General features: G+C 32.7%; 1 non-coding gene across 1 annotated transcript; it reads right to left on the reverse strand.

The window, feature by feature from the left end:
- Positions 1–341: 341 nt before the first annotated feature.
- On the reverse strand, positions 342–448 carry LOC111720453. The gene has a single exon (XR_002770131.1). It is a non-coding gene; the product is annotated as a U6 spliceosomal RNA (small nuclear RNA).
- Positions 449–6,987: the final 6,539 nt, after the last annotated feature.

Here is a 6,987-nt window from a genome sequence, read left to right on the forward strand (position 1 = left end):
CTCCAAGACTATAAAAAATAGATGGATAAATTCCCATTTTTCTTGGTGAACAAAGTTCTTTCCTCCAACACACATAAAATAGTTAAATAAGTTTTGTGATAATGTGGGTTGTTGAATCTGACTTTTCATAACCCTATTAGGGTTTTCTTGGTAAAGACATTGGACTGGTTTGCCATTTCCTTTTCCAATTTGTTTTACAAATGAAGAAACTAAGGCAAACAGTATAAGCAATTTCCCTAGGGTTCCATAGCTATTAAGTATCTGAGATAAAATTTGAAGTCAGGTCTTCTTGACTTCAGAGCCAACACTGTATTCACTGTGCCACCTAGATGCCCTAGAAAAGAAGTATTGAATGTTTTATGAGTTGCTATGGCATCTTTGCACAGGGGCCATCTTAATCTTCTCTGTATCATTATAGTTCTAAGATATGTGTTGCTAAAGTGAATACAAATAGCTCCAGAAAATAGGAACACAAAAAGGACAGAGAAAGATGACACAGTCTCTATCTCAAGGAATTTATAATTTTGTATTATAGATAAGATATATATGTACACAAAAATTATAAAATGAATTAGAATATGCAGATATATTACTAGAAATGTTTATACTTGGGGGGAAAATTATACCATATCCATTCAAGAAAGAGAGAAACATTGCCTTAAATAAATCTTCAAGAGAAATCCATTTCGTTTGGGAAAAAATATCAGATACTACCAAAACATGCAGAGGAGAAGATGAAAGAATTCCACACTTTCAAGAACTTCCTATTTTAATTACTGATCCTTGCTTAGTCTATTAAATTAAATTGTTTTAATACTTCTGAAAAACCATTCAATGCTCTTGGAACCCTTTAAATTTTGGTACTCTGTAGCAAAATCCCTATTAATTCACACTACTTATGTATTGCTCTAAACCACAACCATTATATATATAATATATATATATGTATATATATATATATATATATATATATATATATATATAATATATATATATATATATATATATATATATATGACTCGGAAAATAAGTGCAAAAATAAATGCAAAATCCTATAACAAATTTGAGGAGGAAGGGCTCAGTTCTTGCTGGGGGAATCAAAGAAACGTTCAGAAAAGAGGAAGTATCTGTTTCCTCAGATAAGAGAAACTTTTTACATGGTGGCTATGAAAGTTGCATTATGCTCTGCATTCAGACTGTAAAGATGAGACCAAAATTCAGTAATTTGCTGTACACACAATATATGACCATGGTGGGTGGAAGGAGAAAGAAAAGGAGAGGAAACATTTTTTCCAAAACTTTTTTGAAAACCAGACTTTTAACCAAAACAAATTGTTTTATGCATTTCCACCTTTGACCCACATCATCACAAAGCTTATTTTTTTTCTCCTTCCTCCCTCCCCCCACTAAAGTGATTGATTCTGATTCTCCTTTCTGGAACTCACCAGGCTTGCTGTGAATGAGTAGGATGTAACAAATATCCCAGGCTGGAAGTTTCACTAAATAAGTTATTTCCAAATGAAATTACACTAGTTTAATTCTGCTTTGGATTAGATACTGTTTATATTAAAAAGAAGTAAAGTGTCCTTTCCAAATCTTTGATGTAGGCATCACATATAATTGGCCTTATAAAAATAAACTGACTAGCCAATCAGACCATCCATCTAATCTGTTTCAGGAAAAAAAATATTAATCTGGTAATGTTTTGGTTTCACCAAACTCCTGTATATTTTGATTTTTAAAAAAGAATTACTAGCGCTTGAAACTTTTCATTTTTCCGTGATTATCCTCCCACTTAATGAGAGCCACTATTTTCAAGAGAACTATCATAAAAGGAAGCTCCCCCGGACCCCAAACTCAGGGCAAATTTGTGATATGCAGTCAATATTGACACTTTCCTGAAAATGTTTCATGTCCGTATTTCTAGGACAAACGAAGAACTAAATTTTTAAAAAATGAAGAAATCCTTTAGTAACAACATGTAAACAGATCCTATTTCACTTGAATCAAAAATAATGACAGGCTCATATTTTTTATGCTTGGTTTCAGGTCCCTCAGTTTTGAGTTTTTCCAAAGCTGAAACAACTATTTCTTTCATCCCTACAAAAAATGACTTGACTACTCTTTCTCTGTTTTCTTCTTTGGCCCCTTTCCCTCCTCTCTCCATTGGCTGCCTTTCCTCTTCCTGCGCCTTAAATATGATATTCCTATAATATTCTGGCCTTCTCAGCCCTCTTCTCTTCTTTCTCTATGGCCCTTTGGCAGTGATACTCATTTCCATGTTTTCAATAGTCCCTTATGAGGTTGACTTTCAAAATAAATCTCCGGGCCAGATCTTTTTCTTGAGTTCCAACAGTATTTCCAACCACATTGAGGACTTCTCAGCATGAATGTCCTATCAGCACCTCCAACTCAAAATTGAAATTATCATCTTTCTTCCAAAACCTATTTCTCCTGGCTTTCCTGTTTCTATCAATGTTAGCATCATTTCCACAGTTACCCATACTCAGAACCAGAAAGGCATCTTTGATTTCTTCCTCAAGGATCAAATTATAATTTTGCATCTCCTTCCCTATCTCATGGTTTACCTAGTACAAAGCTTTTCCCATAGCACTCCTGATCTATATCTGGCCACTGGGCCCAGAGGGCTTTGGAGGGGAAAGGGAGGCAGATGATCTTGCCCAGCCCTCCCTCACTGAAATCCAATTCACCTGCATGTCACAGCAGCCCCTAATGTCATGCTCCTGTTTGAGAAGGAAGGCTAAATAGGCAAGCCAAGTTGGTGAATAAATGAATAGATAAATAGTTTCTTTCAAATCTACCCATCGCTCCTAAGATTGTTTCCCACTGCATATATCTTGTGTGCACATAATTGTTTACATGCTGCCTCCCTATTTGAATGTGAACTCCTTGAAGGCAAAAATATCACTGGTTTTTGGTTTTCTTTTCTTTATATCCTAAATTATATATATACTCTTCTAGGGACCCTAAGTGGCACAGTGGATAGAGCACCAGCCCTGAAGTCAGGAAGATTTGAGTTCAAATTTGATCACTTAACACTTCCTAGCTGTGGGACCCTGGGCAAGTCACTTAACTCCAATTGTCTCAGCAAAAAAAAAAAAAAAAAAAAAAATTGGCCTTCTTCTTTCAATTCCTACTGATGCCAACACAGTCTAATTCTAATTACTTTTCATTTAGATTATTGGAAGAAACTTTTACAAATGTATTTATTTAAAATTTAAATACAAGATAGAAAAATATTTTTTAAAAACATTGTCACTGCACAGCAGAACATAAGAGAGATTTCAAAATATGTAACTATAAATTTCCATTTCAAGAAAACAAATATAATAATATACAATTTTATGCTCAATATACAATTATTGTATTCAGAACTGTCCATCTTTTCTTTGCTTCCTTGTAGATTTTCTTTTGGTCTCTGGAATATACTTTTTACACTTTATTCATGTTTTTCTCTTTCCCCTCTCCACTAACCCATCCTCTAAGTAGGCTATAATTAAGTGCAAATAGATTTATGTATACATATATAATAGATATATACATAAATTCACACACACATATATATGTATATACACATACACATATAATACACACATATAAAAACACACACATATATACATATGCATATACACATACATCTAAAATAATATTAATATGACCAACATATAGTATAGATTTCTTTCTTTTAATTGATTTTTTAAAAACTTTGACTTTGTCTCAAGATAAATAATTATTACCTCTACTTTTTTTTCTAATAAATTTTATTTCTGATCATTGTTCTTGTGTTTGTATACATCTTTCATTTCCTATTCCTGCTATTTTACTTCACTTTACTTATACCCACTAACTTGCTTTGCTATTAACTGCCTTGCCTCAAGGAAGTATCACTTAGCTCCCTCTTTATCCTGTTCTCAACTATATTTTATCTCACTCTTGTTAATCTATATACTCTTCTCTGCCCAGCCTGTTCCTATTCTTTTCCCCTCTTGTTTCTTTGTAAATTTTTATACCTTCTGGATATTGATATAAAGATAAGTAGAAAGATATAGATATACATTGTTTCTTCTTTAAACCATTCCTTATATGAAAAGGATTCCAGAACTATTAGCTCTCTTCCCTCATCTAATTCCTGTTTCATTTCTTGCTCTTGCATCTCGTTCCTATAACATAATGACTGTTTTTTTTACTTTTTCCTATAAAGTTTAACTTTTTAGAATCATATCATACTCAGCTCTAAGCTGATATTTCTTTTGAACTACCCAATTATAAATCTTAGACATATGGCTTACATTTCCATGTATAAAACCTAAACAGTTTGTCCTTATTGAGATTCTTGAAATTAGTCTTTCATGTTGACTCTTATATATCAAATTTTCTATTAAATTCAGGTTTGTTTGCTACAAAATATGGCAATTATGGCAAACTATGAAAATATAGCAGTTAATTGAATGTCCTTTTTAAATTCTGTATTACACTTAATTAAGCAGGATATGATATTATTGACTACAAACCTAGTTCCTTAGATCTTCAACATTTAGTATAACAAAACCTGTGGTCTTTTATCGTCGCTGTTGTTAGGACTTGTGTGATTCTGATTGTGGCTCCAGCATTTCTGGTTTGATTTAGATTGTTATTTTGTTTGTTTTGATTTGTTTTTTGCATATAAAATGTTCTCTGGGGGTTTCAAAATTTATCAATGATATTTTTCTAGATTTTTCTTATAGGATGTCTTGTGGGTGATGATTGGGAGATTTTTTTTTTCCATTTCTACTTTCCCAATTTTTCCTAACACTTCAGAAGAATTTTCTTTATTTCTTGTATTATTATATCGATTTGTTTTTTTGGTTATAGCTTTCAGGTAATTCAAATATGCTTATCTTTTCTTTTCTTCATCTATTCTCCAGATCTATTGTTTTTATTATGAGAAGTTTCACATTCTCTTTTATATTTCCATTCTTTATATTTTGTTTTATTGTTTATTTGGTCTCATAAATTCTTTTGCTTCCCCTTGTTCAATCTAGTTTTCAAAAATATGACTTTCTACTTTCTTTTCTCAATGCTTGACTTTTTTCCATAATCTTATTTTTCTTGGTTTCTACTTTTTGTTCTTTTTCTTGTTCTTATTCTTGTTCTTTCTTCTTCTTTTTACTTCTTTCTTCTTTGGTTTTCTTTCAATATCTCTCATTTGATTTTTGAAGTCTTTTTCGAGTTTTTCTATGAATTCTTTTTGGGCAGGTAATAACATTATTCTTTGAAGTGGAAGAGGCTTTTATTTTTTACTTCAATATCCTCCTCTGAAGATGAATCCTGGTCTTTCCTATTCTCATAATAACTTACTATGATCGGAGTCTTCCTCTTTTGCCTGCTGTTTTTTTTTTTTTTTAATAAGAACTTATTACAATAATCATCTCTAGTCCTGTGGTTTCCAAGTTGTGGGGAAGATGGTGTTTCAGGCCTCAGGTCCTCCCTCAATTCTCCCTCTGGCCTGAAATCCAAAATGGACAACCCATCCTCCTGCAAGTGTCTGCAGCCAGAAACATTCCTGCCTCAGTGCTTTTGCACTCATCCAGCTGTCCTGGGTCCTTTTCACCCAGCACAGCTGGGACCTGGCATTCCTTATCAGCAGAACTTCCCTCAATCTTCTCAGACTCAGATGCTGAACTCACCACACTGTCTGGGAAGCAAAAGTTTTTGTGACTAAGGTTCAGGTTACCTCCCAGCCCAGCTAATCCCAGGGCTAGCAGCTCATGTTTCAACAGAACTAGCCTAGAAGTATTTACACTTCACAGGTGCCAAACCTTCTTGGTATCTTTCTTCAGACCTTCTCCAAATATTGTTCTGTCCCAATTTCTCTTTGTTTTTAGCAAACTCTATGCTTTGCTCTATGTTTGCTCTAAGGCATAGTCTTATTTTGTTTGTAGGGAAATTTGGAGATCTTGGAATTTTCTGATCCACTCTGTCATCTTCCCAAAAACCTTGAAGAGATTCTTTATTTTTAAAAAATATTTAATTCAACATTTCCCAATCACACACAAAATGTTTATTTTGATAATCAATTTTTTAAAAGTTGAGTTTCAGATTCTTTCTTTTCTCTCTGTCCCTTCCTGTCCTTAAGAAGCAAGAAATTTCATTTTGATTATGAATATAAAATCATGTCAAGCATATTTCCATCTTAACCATATTACAAAAGAAAACAAACAAAAAACAACAATATAAATAAAGTTCTTAAAAAGTATGCTTCAATATGCATTCAGAGTTCTCTTTCTTGAGATAAATAATAGCTTTATCATGGGTCCTTTGGAATCATCTTGGATCATTATTTTGATAAGAGTAGCTAAGTTTTTCTTAGTTACTGGGTAATGGAAATAATTGTCTTGTTCTGTGAATTGAAAGTAAAATAATTTTTTTTTAAAATTTTGGTTCATTTCTAAGATCATCCCAAAAGCTGAAGGGTACTCAGTGTAAAGTATAGGTCAAAAATAAAGTAGCTCTTTTGCCTACCTCTATACAAAAAAAAATGCTAAAGAATAAACACTTATAAGAGTACATTGGCAGGGAAATTTGCAAGAACCAAAAGAGATGATATTTAAGTACTATTGTATTCTCCTGAAGGTTGAGACTTAAAAATTAAAGACCTAATACAGTATGCAGACTTACTGTATAAGGCAGCTAGGTGATATAGCTCCTAGAGTACTGAACTTGGGTTTTAAGGAAGACTGTCTTGCCCTGGGGACACTTAACCTTCTATGTCTCTGTTTAAATATCAGTAAAAAAAGGGGGAATAATAATAATAGCATTTATGTTCCAAAACTATTGTATGAATCAATTGAAATGACATCTAACTTGTTCTGCAAACCTTAAAGTACTATATAAATGCTAATGATTATAGTAATAATAGCAGCAGCAGCAATAGTAATTGGTTCTGCATTGTGCAAAGTTTCCTCTAGATTCATGTTTTTTACATAA

This window comes from Sarcophilus harrisii, chromosome 4 (assembly GCF_902635505.1).
Source record: "Sarcophilus harrisii chromosome 4, mSarHar1.11, whole genome shotgun sequence".
Lineage (NCBI taxonomy): Eukaryota > Metazoa > Chordata > Mammalia > Dasyuromorphia > Dasyuridae > Sarcophilus > Sarcophilus harrisii.